Consider the following 21333-nt stretch of genomic DNA (forward strand, 5'->3'; position numbering starts at 1 on the left):
ACGTGATATTATTGCTAAGGCTGTTTTGATACAAGAACACTGCAACTTCACTCTCCTGGTTGAACTCGTACTATAATATAGCTTTTTTTAAAATTAAAAATTCTCTCTCAATGATCAATTGAAACATGGAAAAAACACTCTCTAAGCTGTTTAGATGATTCTGTGGGTGTATGTAGATGTGTGTATCTATGTATAACGATTTTTCTTCCTCTTTGCTTTTGGTTGCTTAAGTGTTAATCTGCTCCTACTGCTTATTCCCCCCCTGCCCCCCATCAAGTAAGAATTCATGGGTTCATAAGCTTATTGGTGATTTCATAATTTAGTTGCTGTGGAAGTGATTTTAACATTGAAAACAAAAAGGAATAACAAAATCAAAAGTCCAAAGCAAGTAAAACTTGTTTTTGTGAAAATGTCCTTAAATTCATAAAATTTAAGGCTGGATGGGATTATTAAATGATCTAGTCTGACCTCGTATATTTCACCCAGTTCCCTGCTATTGAACCCAGTAACTTCTGTGTTTCACTAAAACGTTCATCAGCTCACTGCTGCAGCAATGTGCTGGCTATCAAACTTAGATATAAATCTGTAGTTGTTGCTACCTGCCCAAGCCATATGAAAGAAGACTAAAGCATAACTTGTTTTTTGGCAAAATATGTTTTAGCCAGGCATCTAGGCTTAATTTGAAGACATCAAGAGATGAAGAATCTGCCACTTCCCTTGGTAGTTTTTTCCAGTGGTTAATTACCCGCGTTAGAAATTTGCACCAGATTTCTCCTTTGAATTTGTCTGGCTTTGGGTTCCAGACATTGATTCTTGTTATGCCTTTTTCCGCTAGGTTAAATAATTAAATAATGTTTTAGTATCTGGTATTTTATCCACATGAAGGTATTTATATGCTGTGATCAAGACAGTTCTCAGTCTTGTTTTTCATAAACTAAACAGGTTGATATCTTTAAGTGTCTCCTCCCCATAAGGCATTTTCTCCAGTTTTCAAATGAATTTAGTGGCTCTCTCATACCTTCTCCAGTTTTTCAACATCCTTCTTCAAATGTGGGCACTGTATACAGTATTCCAGTATTGGTCTCACTGATATCGTATACAGAGGTAAAATCACCTTTCTACTCTCACTACTCTCCTGTTTGTTCATCCAAGGCTGATATTAGTCCTTTTTGCCACTGACTGCATCTCACTGGGAACTCATGTTGAGTTGCTTGTTCAGTATGGCCCCATGATCCTTTTCAGAGTCACTGCTTTCTGGGAGACAGTCTCCAGTTCTCTAGTTATGATCTCATTCTTTGTTCCTTGATGTGTAACTTTGCATTTGGCTGCATAAAAATGCATTTTGTTTGAATGGGCCCAGTTTACCAAGCAATCCAGATTGCTCTGCTTATCTGCTGTGTCCACGTTGTTGTTTATCAATCTGCCAATCTTTGTGTCATCAGCAAATTTTATCAGCAGTGATTTTCATATTTACTTCCAGATTGGTGATGAAAATGTTGAAAAGCATTCGGCATAGTATGGATCCCTCTGGAACCCCACTAGAAACACCCCCATTCAATGACAAATTCCTCAGTTTGAGATCCGTCAGTTAGCCAGTTCATAATCCATTTAATGTGTGCTCTGTTGATATTGTATCATGCTAATTTTCAAATCAGAATATTGTGCCTTACAAAATGCCTTCTTACATCTACTCAATTATATTTATCAACCAAATTTATAATCTCATTGGAATGAAATCAGATTTGTTTGACAAGGCCTATTTTCCACAAAGTAGGTTGACTGGCTCTGGCATTAATTGTATTCTTGTCCTTTAGTTCTTAATCCGTTGAATCCCATATCAACTGTTCCATTATTTTGCCTGGGATTGATATCAGGCTAACAGACCTATAGTTACCTGGGTCATCCCCCTTGCCCTGTTTAAATATTGGTGCAACATTAGCACTCTTCCAGTCACTGGAATTTTCCTGGTGTTTCAAGGTTTGTTAAAAATTAATATCCGTGGGCCAGCGATCGCTTCACCCCACATTCTTAGCACTCTTGGCTTCAAGTTAGTCAGGCCTGCTGATTTTTAAAATGATTATCCCTAATAGATGCGGTTTAACATCCTCCATAGTGACTAATGGACTAGAAAGTACTTCCTCATCCTTATGTGATATCGGTACATCATCCTGTTCCTTTCTAAAACCAGAACAGAAATATTTATTGAACACTTCTTTTGCCTGTTCTGCACCACTGTTAATACCCTTACCATCTCCATCTAATAATGGGCCTATACCATTGTGAAGATTTCTCTTGTTCTTTATATACTTAAATTCCTTTTATCATCCTTAGTCCTGCCAGCTATAGATTTTTTTCCCCTTATGTTCTTAGCTCCCCTTATCAATTTTCTACAATTCATAATTTCTAATTTATATTGATTTCTGTTTGTTATGTTACTTTTTTATTTCTAATTTATGCCTTCAGTTCACCACAGAATCAGGATGGTGTTTTACCCACAGTTGTCTTCATTCTGGATTGTGAAATTTGTGCCTTTTTGGCCACCTAAAAACTCCTCCTGAACTCACAATTTTCATTCACATTTTTCATCTGAAGTTTTCCTTCCAATCAATTGTGCTTATAATTTCCTCAGTTTGGGAAATTAGCCCCTTTGAAGCACAACCTGTGTGTATCTTGTCTTCTGACAATGGCCAATGCCAGATGCTTCAGAGGGAATGAACAGAACAGGTAATCATCAAGTGATCTCTCTCGTGTTGCCTAGTCGTAGTTTGTGGTAAGCAGAGGCTAGGGACATTCCGAGCATGGAATTCCGAGTTGCATCCTTGATCATCCTGCCTATCCTCCATGAATTTATCTAGGTTGTTTTTTGAACGCTGTTTTGGCCTTCACAGCAACCCCTGGCAACGAGTTTCACAGGTTGACTGTGTGTTGTGTGAAGAAGTACTTTCTTCTGTTCGTTTTAAACCTGCTGCTTAGTAATTTCGTTTGGTGACCTCCTAGTTTTTGTCTTTAAGAGAGTGAGTAAATAATGCTTCCTTCTTCACTTTCTCCACACCAGTCAAGATTTTATAGACCTCTATCGTATTCCTTCTTAGTAGTATCGTATTCCTTCTCTTTTCCAAGATGAAAAGTCGCAGTATTTTTAATTTCTCTTCATATGGAAGCTGTTCCTTACCTCAAATCATTTTTGTTGCCCTTCTCTACCTTTTCCAATTCTAATATCTTTTTTGAGATGGAGTGACCAGATCTTCACACAGTATTAAAGACGTGGATGTACCATAGATTTATATAGCAGCATTATGATTTTTTTCTGTCTTAGTATCTATCCCTTTTCTAATTGTTCCTAACATTGTTAGCTTTTTTTTTTTTTTTTTTTTTTTTTGACTGCTGCTGCATATTGAGTGGATGTTTCCAGAGAACTTTCCAAAATGGCTCCAAGATCTTTCTTGAGTGGTAACAGCTAATTTAGACCCTATCATATTATATGTATAGTTGGGACTGTTTTTCAATGTGCATTACTTTACATTTACCAACACTGAATTTCATCTGCCATTTTGTTGCCTAGTCACCCAGTTCTGTGAGATTCCCTTTGTTACTCTTCTCAGTCTACTTTGTACTTTACTATCTTGAGTAATTTTGTATCTACAAGTTTTGCCACCTCACTGTTTACCCCTTTTTCCAGATCATTTATGAATATGTTGAACATCACTGGTCCCAGTACAGACCTCTGGGGGACACCATTATTTACCTGTCTCCATTGTGAAAACTGACTGACGGTTCCTATCCTTTGTTTCCTATCTTTTAACCAGTTACAGATCCATGAAACTTTCCCTCTTATCCTATGACTGCTTACTTTGTTTAAGAGCCTTTGGTGAGGGACCTTGTCAAAGGCTTTCTGAAAGTGTAAGTACACTATCCACTGAATCACCCTTGTCCACATGTTTGTTGACCCCCTCAAATAATTCTAATAGATTGGTGAGGCATGATTTCCCTTTACAAAAGTCATGTTGACTCTTCCCGAACAAATTGTGTTAATCTGTGTGTTTTATAATTCTGTTCTTTACTATAGTTTCAAGCACTTTGCCTGGTACTGAAGTTAGGCTTACCAGCCTGTAATTGCTGGGATTGCCCCTACAGCCTTTTTTAAAAACTGGCGTCCCATTAGCTATCATTCAGTCATCTGGTACAGAAGCTGATTTAAAGGATTGATTACATACCACAGTTGTGCAATTTTATATTTAAGTTCCTTCAGAACTCTTGGGTGAATACCATCTGGATCTGGTGACTTATTACTGTTTAGTTTATCAATTTGTTCCAAAACCTCCTCTAGTGACACCTCAATCTGGGACAGTTCCTCAGACTTGTCACCTAAAAAGAATGGCTCAGATTTGGGAATTTTCCTTATGTCCTCTGCAGTGAAGACTGGTAAAGAGTTCACTTAGTTTCTCCGCAATGGCCTTCTCTTCCTTGAGTGCTCCTTTAGCACCTTGATCATCCAGTGACCTCACTGATCAGAAGCAGAAAGCCTGCTAAACAATGAACTTTAAATTTTATTTTTGCTATTAGTTTTTGAGTCTTTGGCTAGTTGCTCTTCAAATTCTGTTTTGGCTGTCTTAATTATACTTTTACACTTAATTTGCCAGCGTTTATGCTCTTTTCTGTTTTTCTCATTAGGATTTAACTTCCAGTTTTTAAATAATGCCTTGTTGCCTTTAACTGCTTCTTTTACTTTGTTTAGACATGGTGGCACATTTTTGGTCCTCTGTGTTTTTTAATTTGGGGTATACAGTTAATTTGATCCTCTATACGGTGTTTTTAAAAAGTTTCCATCCAGCTTGCCGTCATTTCACTTTTGGGACTGTACTTTTTAATTTCTGTTGAACTAGCTTCCTCATTTTTGTGTAGTTCCCTTTTCTGAAGTTAAATGCTACTGTATTGGGCTTCTCCCCTGCTCCCTCCAGAGATCTTAAATTTAATTTATATTATGGCTGCCGCTAGTAAGCGGTCCAGCTATATTCACCTCTTGGACCAGATCTTGTGCTGCACTTAGGACTAAATCAAGAATTGCTTCTCTCCTTTGGGTTCCAGGACTAGCTGATCCAAGAATTAGTCATGTATGGTGCTGTCAAGGTTCTTCCCTACTCTGAACTCGAGGGTACAGATGTGGGGACCTGCATGAAAGACTCCCTCAGCTTATTCTTTCCAGCTTAGGTTAAAAACTTCCTCAAGGTACAAACTTTGCCTTGTCCTGGAACCCTATGCTTCCACCACCAAGCGTGTTAAACAAAGAACAGGGAAAGAGCCCACTTGGAGACGTCTTTCCCCCCAAGAATATCCCCCCAAGCCCTACACTCCCTTTCCTGGGGAAGGCTTGATAAAAATCCTCGCCAGTTTGCATAGGTGAACACAGACCCAAACCCTTGGATCTTAAGAACAATGAAAAAGCAATCAGGTTCTTAAAAGAAGAATTTTAATTTAAAGAAAAAGTAAAAGAATCACCTCTGTAAAATCAGGATGGTAAATACCTTACAGGGTAATCCGATTCAAAACACAGAGAATCCCTCTAGGCAAAACCTTAAGTTACAAAAAGACACAAAAACAGGAATATACATTCCATCCAGCACAGCTTATTTTGCCAGCAGACCCTTGGTTTTCTCCCTGCCCTCCTCCCCCCCCGCCCCCAGCTTTGAAAGTATCTTGTCTCCTCATTGGTCATTTTGGTCAGGTCCCAGGGAGGTTATTTTAGCTTTTTAACCCTTTACAGGTGAAAGGGTTTTGCTTCTGGCCAGGAGGGATTTTATAGTTCTGTATACAGAAAGGAGGTTACCCTTCCCTTTATATTTATGACGGGTGCCAATAAACTTGATTTCTGCATCCCTTCCTGAGGTGATGTATCCAGTCAACATGGGGATAGTTGAAATCCTCCATTATAAAAATAGAAAACTCAATAATCAACTCTCTAATCTCCTTGAGCATTTCACAGTCATCATCACCATCCTGATCAGGTGATTGCTTGTATATCCCTACTGCTGTATTCTTCTTTTTGAAGTACAGAATTTCTATCCATAGAGATTTTTATAGCACAGTTTGGTTCATTTAAAATTTTTACTATATTTGACTCTATGCTTTCTTTCACATACAGTGCCACTCCATTGCCAGCATGACCTATTCTGTCATTGCTGTATATTTTTGTGACAAAGTGGGAATGTTCTTAATGTTTTGTCTGAATACTGTGTGTGCGCCTCAGTTTCTCCTATGTGTTGTTCAAGTGTCTAGGTGGTGAGATAACGGTGTGTGATTGTTGCAGAGACCCCTAGAGGGCAGGTCTGGCTGCCTAGGTAAACACATTGGCCAACATTCTGTAACCTGGCAACTGATGGCCAAGGCTATCCTCTGTAAGGATCAGCAAAGGGGTCTAGGGGAACAAAGAGAGAGGTGGAGGAGCTAGGTGGCCTGAGAAAGAAACAAAGGAAGGAGGAGGGCAGGTGGGCATGACTGAGGCTGGGCTTCTGGAAGCTGATCAGTCTTCTGGTTGGGACTCAAGTGGGGTGAACTCTGGGCTCTGGATTCCCCGCCACCCCACCCCCCAAGATGGACTTTGTTATAACTTCCTGTTTACTCTGCTAATATTTGTTCTGAGCTGATTTCCAGACTACTATATCTTTACTTTAGTAAAGCTTTTGATACTGTCTCGCATGACCTTCTCATAAACAAACTAGGGAAATACAGCGTAGATGGAACTACTATGAGGTGGGTGCAAAACTGGTTGTAAACCCATTCCCAGAGAGTAGTTATCAGTAGATCACAATCATCCTGGAAGGGGGTAACGAGTGGGGTCCTGGAGGTCCTGTTCTGGGTATCTGGGTATCTCTGTTCAGTATCTTCATCAGCGATTTAGATAATGGCATACAGAGTACACTTATAAAGTTTGCGGATGATACCAAGATGGGAGGGGTTGTAATGGGTTGCTTTGGAGGATAGGATTATAATTCAAAATTATCTGGACAAGATGGAGAAATGGTCTGAAGTAAATAGGATGAAATTCAATAAGGACAAATGCAAAGCACTCCACTTACGAAGGAACGTCAATTGCACACATACAAAATGGGAAATGACTGCCTATGAAGGAGTACTGCGGAAAGGGATGTAGGGGTCATAGTGGACCACAAGCTAAATATGAGTCAACAGTGTAATGCTGTTGCCAAAAAAAAACCAAAAAAAAAAACCGAACATCTTTCTGGGATATATTAGCAGTAGTGTTGTAAGCAAGACACAAGAAGTAATTCTTCTGCTCTACTCTGCACTGATTAGGCCTCTCAGCTGGAGTATTGAGTCCAATGTTGGGCGCCACATTTCAGGAAGGATGTGGACAAATTGGAGAGAGTTCGGGGAAGAGCAACAAAAATGATTAATAGTCTAGAAAACATGACCTATGAAGGAAGATGGAAAAAATTGGGTTTGTTTAGTCTGGAAAAGAGAAGACTGAGGGGGGACATAACAGTTTTCAAGTATGTAAAAGGTTGTTACAAAGAGGAGGAAGAAAAATTGTTTTTCTTAACCTCTGAGGATAGGACAAGAAGCAATGGCCTTAAGTTGCAGCAAGGGCTGTTTAGGTTGGACATTAGGAAAAAATTTCTAGTGTCAGGATGAGTAAGCACTGGAATAAATTGCTTAGGGAGGTTGTGAAGTCTCCATCGTTAAGAGCAGGTTAGACAAACAACTGTCAGGGGTGGTCTAGATAATACTTAGTTCTGCCATGAGTGCGGGGGACTGGGCTAGATGACCTCTCGAGGTCCCTTCCAGTTCTATGATTCTATGACTAATAAACCCTTCTGTTTTATCTTGCTGGTGAGAGTCACTGCTGACTATGAAGTTGAGGGTGCGTGGGCCCTCTGGGGGGCACATAAGACTTCTTCAGGTGTCCTTTCCATGTGGACTCACTGCAGGGAGCTCATGGCATGGAATAGGGATGCTGAATGCTCTGAGGTCAGACCCAAGGAGGCTTGCCCTAGTGAGAGTTTGCCCTGAGGGGAGTCACCCTGCCAGAGGGTCCTGTCTGACTTCATTCAGAGTCGTACCAGAGCACGAAGCCTGTGCACTCATTGAGAATTTTGTACCCTGGTATTAATGTGTCCCATTGATTATAATCATTCCATCAAGTTTCTGGGGTGCCTATTATAACAATATGATCATTTAATACAAGACACCGAAGTTCACCCATCTTAGTATTTTAGGCTTCTAGAATTTTTATGTAAGCACTTATAGAATTTGTCACTTTTTAGCTGTCTGCCATTATGTGATTGTAATTGAATGGGCCTTTTTTTCATTTGACTGTTTTTCTCATCACGTCCTACCTGTACTTTATCATCATCCATCCTCTTCTCCTTACTAGAGTATAAAGAATCCTGATTAATAGATTCTCCACTAAGGGATGTCTCTGCCTGAACTGTGTGCTCCTTTGCATCTGTTAGTTTTCTCCCAGCCCTTAGTTTAAAAACTCCTCATGATCACTGATCCCAAGGTAGGCAACCACCTACTTTAAGTCCAGTATTTAATTCATCTTTAGTTTTTAGTTCTTCTTCAAGAGCTTGTTCGCATCCATTCCACATTAGGTGCGTGCACGTTGCATGCACGAGCGTTGGAAACTTTTTTCCCTTAGCGGCTCCCATTGGGCCAGCGGGGCTCCCTGAGTGGCACCACTGCGCCTTGCATATATACCCCTGCCGCCTGACCTCCTCCAGTTCCTTCTTACTGGCAGCGTTGGAACAACCTCTCTCTCTTGTATGAGAGCAGTCCCTTAGCCTTTCCGATAGATTCCTGTTATCAGTTAGTTAGCATACCTTTGTTGTGGACACTTAAGTGATTAGGTGCTTGGAGGCTTCAAGCACCCAGCCGGGGTCACGGGGCATGCCGAAGGCCCATGGCTTCAAGGCTTGCGCCACGTGCCGCAAGCCTGTGCCAGTTAGTGACCCCCACGGCTCCTGTCTACGTTGCTTGGGGGAAGAACATCAAACTGAGCGGTGTAAGATTTGCAAGGCTTTCAAGCCAAGAACAAAGAAAGAAAGAAAGAGACTTTCATTTGAAGCGGTTGTTGATGGAAGCCGCATTGCAGCCACTGGCCCTGGAGCGCCCGACTTCGGCTCCAGCTTCCTTGGTGCGTAGTGCCCCGGAGCCGTCAGGAGACCCGGCACCGGCTAAAGGCCTAAAGCTGTTGGCCCCAGAGCGCCAGACTAGGCCCCGGCACCGCTTGTCCTCCCTGGTGCGGCCCATGGCGCAGCCAAAGGGAAGGCGCGGACGTTCCCCCCCATAGGAGGCCGGCGCCTTCCAAGGCCCCGAGCACCGATAAGAGTGGGAAGGCCGCTGTACCGGCACTGGTACCGGTGGCTTCAGCACCACAAGTCCCACCGAGCCCAGGCCTAAGCGAGCTCAGTGTGGACGATGGGCTCAAGGACTTACCGGATCAGCCCTTCACGCCTGGCACCTTTGAGTTGGCAAAGGACCTCACTGAGCTGTCGGCGACGAGCCCCCTTCCATACAGGGAGAAGCCTCTGGCACCCATGCCGCAGGTGCCGTCAAGGGGTAAGCCAGCAATGGTGTGCCGTTTGAGGACACCGTCCCGGCATTGCTCCCGGAGTTGGTCCTGGTCGAGCTCCGCATCTGCAAACTCCCAGTTACCCATGGCTCAGAAGGAAATCATGGTACCAGGAGTGGGTCAGCGTGAGGAAGTAACGGAAGAGGCATGATGCTCTCCGGCACCAATTGGAGACCGGCATCAGGAGGAGTTGAGACGGCCCTCGCCGGAGGACTCCCGCAGACGCCGATACCGGTCCCGATCCAGATTCCGTTCCTGGGGATATCGGTACCAGTCTCGCTCCCGTTCCGTTAGCAGCCGCTCGTCAACCTCCCACAGGCACAGATCGTCGGCACCGCCATGGCCTTCGTGGTCGGTGTTGCCGCAGTCCGGTGCTGACTCTGGCCGTTACAGTTACTCGCATCGTGCTCCAGACAGCAAGGACCCTCAGATGGGGTGGCACCACCAATGGGGGCCACCAGGTCATTGGCCCTTCTGGACTCCCTTGGGCCTATCAACAGTGCCAAGGGGCCCCGTCCAGGGTGAGCTACTTGGTGCAGTGGTCCTGGTCCCCGCACCGACGCCTGCCAGCACCGGAAGCTACGGTATCCAGGCCTCCAGCATCCCCCCAGGATAAACCAGAGAGACCACCCCCGAGTCTGGTGCCGCCCCGAGGTCTCCCACCCTGGCCCGAGCTGGAGGCCGCTCCCATGGGAGAAGGGGAGCAGGAGGATCAGCCAGAGGGGGTTGAGCAGCTACTAAACTCCTCGTCATCCCTGGATGAGGCTGTGGCGGGAACAGTGGTCTCTGGCCCTCCACCCATAGACCACAGAGCCCACCAGGAGCTACTGCGTAGGGTCGCCCAGAACTTGGGGTTGTAGGTCGAGGAGACGGTTGAGCAGGAGGACCCCATGGTGGACATTTTGAGCCCTGAAGGTCTATCTAGAATAGTGCTCCCGCTCATTAAGACCATCCAATCGAATTATAAGACTGTATGGCAGGCCCCGGCCTCCAGCACTCCAACAGCCAAAGGTGTGGAGCGCAAGTTCTTTGCCCCATCAAAGGGCTAAGAATTCTTGTTCTGCCACCCAAGTCCGTGCTCCCTGGTGGTCTCGGTGGTGAACAAAAAGGAGTGCCATGGACAACAGGCCCCGGCACCTAAGGCCAAGGAGGCAAAACGCCTGGACCTTTTTGCCAGAAAGGTGTACTCGTTAGGGAGCCTTCGGTTGAGGATTGCTAACCAGCAGGCCATCCTCAACAGGCATAGTTTTAACTCCTGGGCAGCGGTGGGGAAGTTTAAGGACAATCTCCCGCAAGGTTCTCAACAGGAGTTTACGGCCCTGGTGGACGAGGGCAAGGCAGTAGCTAAGACCTCTCTCCAGGCCTCCCTGGGTTCAGCAGATGCGGCGGCCAGAACAGTCGCATCGGGGGTGGTCATGAGGCGCTCGGCATGGCTGCAGGAGTCAAGCCTGCCGCCTGAGGTCCAGAGTACGCTTTAGGACTTCCCTTTTGAAGGGTTCGGGCTCTTTTTGGACCAGACAGACGCGAGGCTGCATAGCTTCCAGGACTCGAGGGCTGCACTTAAGTCGCTGGGTATGCACGCCCCGGTGACGCAGAGGAGGCCCTTTAAGCTGCAGCCTCCCCCTCAGAGCCAGTACCAGCCTCGTCATAGGCATGAGCCTTACTGTAGGCGAGGCAGGGATAACAGGTGACAGTGCAATAATAACAATAATGCGCCGGGTCAGAACCAAGGTCAGCACAAATCCCAGCTGGGCACTAAGCCAGGCTTTTGAAGGTGCACTCGAGGACAGCGTACCAGACCAGTCACTGGATCCGTCCCCTGTTTTTCTGAACCGCCTGGCCCATTTCTCCTGTGCATGGTCCAGCATTAACGTCGGACCGTTGGGTCTTACGCACGGTACAGAACGGGTACTCACTGCAATTCTCTTCCCTCCCTCCCATCCCTCTCCCCCATCCCTCTTCAGGGACCCCTCTCATGAGCATCTGCTGGAGAAGGAGGTTCGCTCACTGCGAGAGGCGGGGGCGGTAGAGGCGGTGCCTTACGGTCTAAGGGGAAAGGGGTTCTACTCCCAGTACTTCCTCATTCCCAAGGCCAAAGGGGGCCTTTGTCCCATTTTAGACCTGCGCGGGCTCAACAAGTTCCTGGTCAAGGCCCAGTTCTATATGGTCTCTCTGGGCATCATCATCCCTTCCCTAAATCCAGGGGACTGGTACGCTGCCCTCAACATGAAGCACGCATACTTTCATATCGCCATCTTCCCAGCACACAGACTGTTCCTACGCTTCATCATGGGCTGAGAACATTACCAGTTTGCAGTTCTCCCATTCGGTCTAGCCGCAGCCCCAAGGGTGTTCACTAAGTGCATGGTGGTGGTGGCGGCCTTCTTACAGAGGCAGAGAATCCGGGTGTACCCGTACCTCGATGACTGGCTCCTGGCGGGCCAATCTGAGGCGGAGGTGTGGGGCTACGTGGAGGTGGCCCTGAGATAGTTCCCCGAGCTGAGGCTCCTGGTCAACATCCCCAAGTCCACGCTTGTACCCATGCAGAGAGTGGAATTCATGGGGGCGGTCCTGGACGCGGTGCAAGCCTTCCAGTATCCCAATTCCGGGCTGTCCAGCAAGCGGTGGCCTCCCTGCGCTAGTTTCCAATGACAACAGCCAGGTGCTGCCTGCAGCTCCTGGGCCACATGGCAGCATGCACGCACATGGTCAGGCATGCCAGACTGAGACTCAGGACTCTGCAGGCAAGGCTCGCTCGGGTGTACTGCCCAGGCAGGGATCCCCTGGACTTGGTAGTGACAGCCCCAAGGGATGTGCTGGACTCCCTGCTGTGGTGGCAGTCCCAGCCTGTGGTTTGTGAAGGCATCCCCTTTGCTGTCCCACTTCCGGACCTGATGCTGGTAGCGGATGCGTCAGACCACGGATGTGGGGCTCACCTGGGGGACCTCATGACGCAGGGGTTGTGGTCTGAGGTAGAGCGGTCGCTCCATATCAATGTGAAGGAGCTCCGGGTGGTTCGTCTCGCCTGCCAGACCTTTCACACCACTCTGAGTGGTCACAGCATGACAGTTCTGATGGACAACACTACTGCCATGTTTATATAAATAAGCAGGGCGGGGCTCGTTTCTCGTCTGTTGCAAGGCTCTCCTTCTCTGGGACCTTTGCATATCCCGTGCAATTCACCTCAAGGCGTCGTATCTCCCAGGGGTGCGGAACGAGCTGGCGGACTCCCTCAGCAGGTCGTACTGCAGGCACAAGTGGATTCTCAGGGCAGACGTCGTGCGTTTGCTCTTCTGCAGGAGGGGGTTTCACCAGGTAGATCTGTTTGCCACCAGGGCCAACGCCCAGTGCCTGCAGTTCTGCTCGTTCCAGGGCCGCAGCCTGGGCTCACTCACGGATGCATTTGTGATCCCGTGGAGAGAGGGCTTGATGTATGCCTTCTCCCCCGCTCCCCTTGGCGCTCAAGGTGCGCAGGGACAGGGTGACGATGATCCTCATCGCCCTAGCCTGGGCCCGCCAACACTGGTACACATCCCTCCTAGAGCTGTCGGTGGAGGCCCTGGTAGTCCTGCCCCTACATTGGGACCTCATTACATAAGATGGTGGGCGGCTTCTCCACCCCGACCTGCAGTCGCTGCACCTGACGGCGTGGAGGCCCTCGCTACCTGTTCTCTCCTCCACCTTTCCTGGAAGGTGGCATTTCTGGTTGCTGTTACCTTGGCCAGAAGGGTGTCTGAGCTGAGGACCCTCACCTCTGAGCCACTGTACACAGTATTTCACAAGGACAAGGTGCAGCTCTGGCTGCACCCCAAGTTCCTCCCTAAGGTGATCTCCCAATTCCATCTGGGCCAGGACATTTGTCTACCGGTGTTCTTCCCGAAATCCTGTACGGACCCTAGTCACCACAGCTTGCACACCCTGGATGTGTGTTGAGTGCTGGCGTTCTATTTGAAGCACACCAAGCCCTTTCGCAAATCCACACAGCTTTTTGTGGCTGTAGCCCAGAGGATAAAAGGCCTCCCAGTGTCGGTGCAGCGGATTTTGTCTTGGATTACAAGCTGCATCCAGGCGTGCTATGAACTTGCAGGTGTTCTGGTCACGGCCAACTCAGCCAGGGCGCAGGTAACTTCCGCAGCGTTCTTGTCACAGGTCCCAATCCAGGAGATCTGCAGAGCAGCCACCTGGTCCTCGGTGCACACCTTCACGACCCACTAGGTGGTCAACCAGCAGGCCAGAGAGGACGTGGCAGTTGGCAGAGCGGTCCTCCGAGCAGTTGTTCCGTGACTCCTACCCTCCTCCAGAGGTAAGCTTGTAATTCACCTAACGTGGAATGGACGTGAACAAGTGCTTGAAGAAGAAAAAACGGTTACTCGTAGATGTGGTGTTCACGTCCATTCCACCACCCACCCTCCTACCCCTCTGTCGGAGTCGCTGGCCAGAAGGAACTGGAGGGGGTCGGGCTGGTAGGGGTATATATGCATGGTGCAGTGGCGCCATTCAGGGGGCCCGCCGGCCCGCCGGGAGCCGCTAAGGGAAAAAGTTTCCGATGCTCGTGCATGCGGCATGCGCACACCTAATGTGGAATGGAGGTGAACAACACATCTCGAAGAACAACAGTTATGAGAAAGTAAGTAACCATTTTTTGTTAGAGGAAGCATTATAGACTTGTTTAGTTCCAGACAAAGATCTCAACTGGAATTTTCCTCATGTTCCTTACATTGCAAGCATTTAGATAAGTTAAGAGATTGAGGTTCCATAAAATGACTGGTTAGAGCCATCCTCATTGTCTATCTCAGTCACAGAAGCAGCAATTTTGAGAGATTGTATGTGCATTTATACCTTTCTTCCCTTGTTTGGTACCCACCTCTCTTCTTCAGAAAAGCTTGCACTGTAATTTCATCCAACTGATGGTGATTTTTGCTGGATTTCCAAGAGGGGTATGCCCTTCAATTATATACCATACCCTCCCTGTCCCTTTTTAGGGACCAATCTCACACGAGTCGCATGCAACAAGAAAGAAATTCTCTACTGGAGCTGGGAGCAATAGAAGTAGGTCCACCAACTTTCAGCGGGAAAGGATTTTACTCCCTTTACTACTTCATACCAAAAAAGGAGGATTGACGCCTACAGTAGATCTAACTTGTCAGTGTGTATGCTTCCAATGCCAGCTTCTCATGGTGACTCTTGCCTCTATAATCCCCTCACTGGGTTCAATACCCTCTACCTAAAGGATTCATACTTCCATGTATTGATACATCCGTCACAAGGGAAGCTTCTGAGCAACCACCTTTAATTCAGAGTCCTCCCATTCAGCCTTTCAGCTGTACCTCATGTATTCACAAACTATATATGTCTGTGGTAACAGTTTATTTAGGGTATCAGGGTATATAATTGTTGAGGTATGGGAACGATCCAAGCAAATCAGCACAGCAGGTTTCAGGTTCGAGAGTGCTGGTTCTGTCTGTTTTTGAAATTAGGCCTCAGAATCAACCAAAAGAAATCGCATTTGATTCTGATTTAGTCTGTCAAATTCATAAGGGTGTGACTGAACTCCAGAACTGCAAAAGTCTATTTTCCAGAAGAGTGGTTCCAGAATGCTACCTAATATCAGAGCTCCAGTTGCACCTACATACATCAATAAGGATCTGCCTAAAATTACTGGGTCACATGGGTTCATGTATTCGAGTTATTCCCTTCACCAGACTCAGACTACGACTTCTTCAATCCTGGATCAAATCAGAATATCACCCAAACACTCAGTGGATAAATCAGCGAGTTGCTGTTCCCCAGACAGTCCTGTTTTCCGTCCAGTGGTGGTTAGGCCCAGACAATATTCATCGGGGGATATTCTTCACTCCACCAGCTCCCACCAGGACATTTAGTTACCAATACATCCAGGAGAGACTGGGGAGCCTCACTTGGACCAATTCTGAACTCCATGGCCTTTGGTCAAGAGCAGACTTGTTGGCTCACATAAATGTTCTGGAACTGAAGGCAATGGTCTGGCTCTTAAGTTCTTTCTTCCTCTTCTAGAGGGTTGAACAGTACCAATTTAAATGAACAGTTCTACAGCCATGAATTTATAGGCCAAGGGAGGCAAGATTGGCTCCCCTTTCCAAGAGGCCATTTCACTATGGGAGGTGGTGCATTCTACATCACACAGATCTTGTAGCTTTACATCTCCCATGAGAGACAAGTGTCTTAGCAGATCAACTAAACATGAAAATTTCATACTGTCCTGAATGATCTCTGAAGGATGTCAGTCTAATGCAGATTTTTCAGATGTGGAGATTTCCATGGATAGACCTTTTTGTGACCAGGATGTGCACACCCTGTTTTTGTTCTTTTTGGCTGGGACAAGGTTCAGTGGCAAACGTCTTTCTGATTCCATTGTCAGGCCATCTAGTTTATGCATTCCCTCAGTTTCATTGATCCCCACAGTATTGGAGAAGGTAAAGCAAGACAAGGCACAGATGATCCTAGTGGCTCCATCACATCAGTTTTGGTTTTCAGACCTGTTACCTTTCTCCAGTCAACAACGCATAACCCTACCACCTCAGGTGGACATAATATCCTAGCATGCCAGTCATATACTTCATCCAGATCCCGCATCCTTTCCTCTGATATCATGGAGACACTCTGGCTGATGCCAGCAGCTCAGGGATGCTCAAGTGATGTATAGAGAATCTTTATGGAAAGCAAGAAGCATTCCACTAAGACGACGTATATTGCTCAGTGGAAGTGCTTCTCATTATGGCAGAAGATGATGACGTTATGACCCTTTTCAGGCATCTGTTTCGGTAATTTTGGACTACCCATTATCTCTTAAACAATCTGGCCTTTCTCACAGCTCCATTAAGATTCGTTTGACAGGAATTTCAGCCTCTCATTCTCATATTCATGGTTCTTCAGTTTTTCTCACCCAGTGCTCAAAATGTTTGAGTCCTATTGAGTGTTTCCACTGGTAAGGAAAATACCACCTTCTTGAAACATGAACCTAGTCCTTACCTCTAATGGTACCTTCCTTCAAACTCCTATCATCCTGCTCCCTCGACCACTTTCAATTGAGATTTAATTTTGGTGACTATTACCTCTGCATGCGGAGTAATCAAAATCCAGGCTGTCATGACAAACCACACTGTCTATATGAAAAATTGTGTAAGGGGAACTGAGACTTCACCCAAAATTTATTCTGAAAGTATTTTTGGACTTTCATATCCAGTTACCTGTATTTTTTCCAAGACATCGCTTTTCTCCTGATGAAACAAAATTGCATATCCTAGATGTGAAAAGGACACTTTTTTGTACTGCCTTAATAGACAAAGACTGGCTAAAGATCTCCTAGACTTTTTATTGCATATGGCAGTTCATCTACAGGTAGACCTCTTTCTGCTTCAGGAATTTTGAAATGCACTGTAGACTGTCAGGGTAACTTCAGATTATTAACAAACTGCAACTCCCTGATCAGGTTACTGCCCATTCCACCAGAATGCAGGCCTCGTCGGTGGCATGCTTCACTAGAGTTCTGATCACAGAGATTGTAGAGAGGCAACATGGTCCTCAGTGCACTTGTTCACCAACCATTTTTTGCTAATATCAACTTCTAGAATTAACGCACCAGTTGGCTGAACAGTCCTGCAGTAATTTAAGATGAGGCTCCCAGTCCCCACTGCCTGGAATGTCGAACTACTGGCTAATCACCATAAGTGGGAAACAGATGCACAGGAATTTAAAGGAGAGAAATCAGTTACTCGGTTTGCAGTAATTGTTGTTCTTTGAGATGTTCTGTGCATACGGATCCCACAGCCTACTCTCAGTCCCCACAGCTCAGAGACTTCTCTTGGGATCTTTGGATGACAAAGGAAATTTGAATGGACAGGGTCGCTCTGCCTTTTATTCCCTTCAGGGGAGAGAGAGGACATGAAGGGCATATGCACAACTTTCATGGGACACAACTTCCAAACTCCTGTGCAAAGGTCACAAGCACACCAGTAGTGGGATCCACAAGGACAGAGTGTCTCAAAGAATAACATTTACTGCAAGATGAATAACGATTCTTTTCTGCGGCAGGTCTCTGTTTAGAGCCACCCTTTTGAATTTTATTTAACACTGTAGTGGGGTCAGGAAGGCTCCAAATTCAGTCTGTTTGTATGGAATGCTCAGAACGCTTTTTTAATTTTTTTTTATTTTTAGCTTTTTCCAAAATTGTTCAGCTTGTCATGTGGAGAAGACATGTGTTAAGTATCCCATCCTAGGTTGTTTCATTAGCTAAAACCTGCCTGCTTGAACCATTGCTCTCCTCACCTTCCCTCTCTGTTATTTTGGCTGTGACCCCGAGCCTTATTAACAGTCGCTTGTCTTCAGTGCTGAACGCTGCCTGGCATCTGTGATACAGGTCTTTACCAATCTTGATCACATTCAAACACAGAATGCTGTTGTCCTCATTACCAATTCTCTGAGAGATGCAGTTCCATAAAATTTTAAAAGAACCCTCTTATTACTAGTGACAGATCAGTAATGTTTAGTTTCCTTTACGTATTAGTAAGAATTGGATCTTTAAACTACATTAATAAAATTTTGGGATGACATTTTGCAGATCAAAGGATTTTTGTTCTCTACTGCAGATTAGTAATTAACACTGGTTTCATCCAAATTAGTTTTTTATGTGTGTGCGCACACTTATGCACTCCATTTAGAGCTGAGCTTAGTATTCACCCCCCCTGAAACACTTGAAAGGCGCATAAAAAAGTTGCATTTTTTAAATGTTGCATTTTTTTTTAAAAAAGGAGAGAGGCCAAAGAAGAGAGGAGGGGCCAAAGTTGTAGTAGTAATATGCAAGATTATTTTTCCCCAATTTAAGCATCGCTTATAAAAATACTTCAATAAATGGGACTCCTAGGTGCTAGGTAATAGATAATAAAAGTTGTAAATTAATGTTTACAGGGCAATACAATCTTTTACTACTGCAAAAATAATATATTTTTGATAAACATTCTAGTTAATGTTTTAAGACTAAAGCAAGATTACCTACAGTGTGTTACCTATGTTTGAGTATGGTCTCAAAGAATTGGAAGAGCAAATAAGTCACTGACTACTTCATAATCATTTTTATATTTTCTTTGGAGGGTGAAAAGCAACTCTAATTCTCCAACTGTGAATATTTTCATGTTAAACTGTAGAGACTATTTTACGAGTAAGACATATTAACTTGATTTTATTATAAGGAAAATAATCTTTTTAGACTTATCTGCTAAACATAACATTTATCTACATAGGTTCTCCTTTGTATAGCAAACAGGATTAAATGATTACCTTTCATTATCTTGGAATATATATAATGCTATGTAAAATAGTTGTTTAAAGTATATGACCCTTGGATGGGCCTATTTGACAAAACAGCCCCACAATGGAAAAACACAGTAATATGTGGCATCAATACAAAGTACATGTTAGTTCTTCTTTTTAAAGAATTTAGAACAAAAATTGAATCTACTTTTAAACTATTATAATCCAAGGAATATTCTACTATTTCTAAAATATTATGGGTTTAAAAGTTACTGTAGCTGAAAATTCGGAAAATAAAAAAGAAATATCTACAAACTTTTATATGTTCCACATGTTCAGTCAACAACCAGTAAACCTATACTGATTATACGTTTTCTCCTCCACCTTGCCAGGCTGCTAGGAAGAGGTCATTGGTACCATAGGACAGACAGACTGCTCTCAGTTTCAATGCCAGGCTCCACCCTAGCCCAGAGCAGCCATTACAGGGAAGGTCAAGCCTCACCCCTTTAGGCCTGGGCTGGAGGGAACATTCTCAATTACTCTGTTGAGGTGGCACATGTACAAACTGGTTAACTGTGTAGGAGCTGTGAGGGGATGTAGAATGCTTAGTGAGGATGGAATCTTTGGAGATTTTAGCTGCTAAAAATCTGATGTCTCTACTGAAACTGCAGTTTTTCAGAGGCCTATAACTTGGCCAAATCTGGGTGGATTTCACAGGGACAGCAAAGCGCTCAACCTCTCACACATGGCACCTCCTGCCAAATTTCAAATCCCTTCTTCAAAGCATGGCGTGGTCGTGGGTGGGAGCTTTTCAGTAAAGAAGTTGCTAGAACTTAACATGGGCAAAACTTACATTTCTCTGTCCTCATTCTTTGAAATGCTGAATTGTTTTGGCTGAAATTTTCCAAAAAAATTCTACTGAAGAAGACACCAGGTATGGAAAACTTCAGCCCAAATGGCTAGTGTGGCAAAGTTATGAGCAACTGGTAACAGGGTCTTAAATTGGGAAATGTTGGGTAACTTTAAAAATAGGCAGTGCTACCAGCCTTGCCTATGAAAATAAAACAAAACCTAACCTTCCTATTTTTAAGAAAAAGTTTGCAACTTCATTCTCCCTAGCTCCATCCCTGTCTCCCACTTTCCCTTGCTGTGCTGTATTGAACTGCAATTGTGAGATATTTGGGGAAGGGACATAACTTTTTTTTCCCTCTCTCCCTGCTGCAAAGCACCTATGACATGTTAGACACCATGGTCAAAATTTTCAAAGTCAGCAGGAGTGAGGGGGCTACTCCTCTCTCTGACATTTGGATGTGGCTGTGCCTTTACCTCCTGCATTTGTAATCAGTCACAGACACAGACTGAAGTTCCAAACCAGTCTTCCTTCCTAAGGTCTGGTTTAATGCCTAATGTACAAAATATATCCCAACATCTTTGCAGGATAACTGTCCCATTTGACCCTCGTTAGGGACTACAAAAATTTCTTCTAAACAAAACTTATACAAGTATTTACTAATTTTCACTTTGTTATTATGGTTTCCCCAATACCTTTTCCTATGTTTTAGAAATCCACTTCTTGGCACAGAGGTTCCAGGCAGTCACTGTCCCTAATCGTAAACCTAACCCTAAGCTTTTCTCTAGAGAAACCTTAGCCACTGCTGTTCTCCTTCAGGCTTCTAAGGGTATGTCTACACTGCAGTTAAACACCCCAGCTGGCCCTTGTCAGCTGACGTGGGCTCAGGCTGTGGGGCTGTAAAGTAGAGGTGTAGATGCTTGGGCTGGAGCCCAAGCTCTGGGACCCCGTGAGGAGGGAGGATCCCAGAGCCCAGGCTCTAGCCTGAGCCTGAATGCCTACGCTGCAGTTTTACAGCCCAGCTGCCCAAGTCAACTGACCTGGGCCAAACGCAGGTGTTTAAAAGCATACCTTAGGGTATGTCTTCACTGCAATAAAAGACCCGCAGCTGGCCCACATCAGTTAACTCGGGCTGTGGTTTTTTAAAAGTGCAGTGTAGATGTTTAGGCTGGAGCCTGGGCTCTGAGACCCTGTGTGATGGGGGGAGAGTCTCAAAGCCTAGGTTGCAGCCTGAGCTCGAATGTCTGCACTATTTTTAGTCCCAGAGTCTGAGCCCTGTGAGAATGAGTGAGCTGACAAAGACTCTGAGACTCGTTGCTACAGGTTTTTTATTGAAGTGTAGACAAACCTCAAGTGAAGAGCCAATCACTCCCCATAGTGAGGGAACTGGACCTGCCCTTTATATCTTGTTTTCCTCTTCCCATCAATCTTTGTAGCTTACAAGTGTATAATTTGGGAGGAAATATGTAGGCAAGAGTTGGGCATGGATTGCTCTTAAACACCCAGCCACCCTGTGACGGAAGTTGTAGTGCTCGTTTCCTCTGAAAAATAAGATTTATATATTCAAATGCTGAATTTAGGCATTCATATTAAAAAAATATTGGCCTGT

The 21333-nt window shown here is 45.1% G+C and overlaps 1 protein-coding gene across 1 annotated transcript in view; it reads left to right on the forward strand.

The window, feature by feature from the left end:
* Nucleotides 1-21333, forward strand: part of PDZD8 (PDZ domain containing 8) — a 144140-nt gene that overhangs the window by 37388 nt on the left and 85419 nt on the right. The gene's annotated exons all lie outside the window — the stretch shown is intronic.

This window comes from Eretmochelys imbricata, chromosome 7 (genome assembly GCF_965152235.1).
Source record: "Eretmochelys imbricata isolate rEreImb1 chromosome 7, rEreImb1.hap1, whole genome shotgun sequence".
Classification (NCBI taxonomy): Eukaryota; Metazoa; Chordata; order Testudines; family Cheloniidae; genus Eretmochelys; species Eretmochelys imbricata.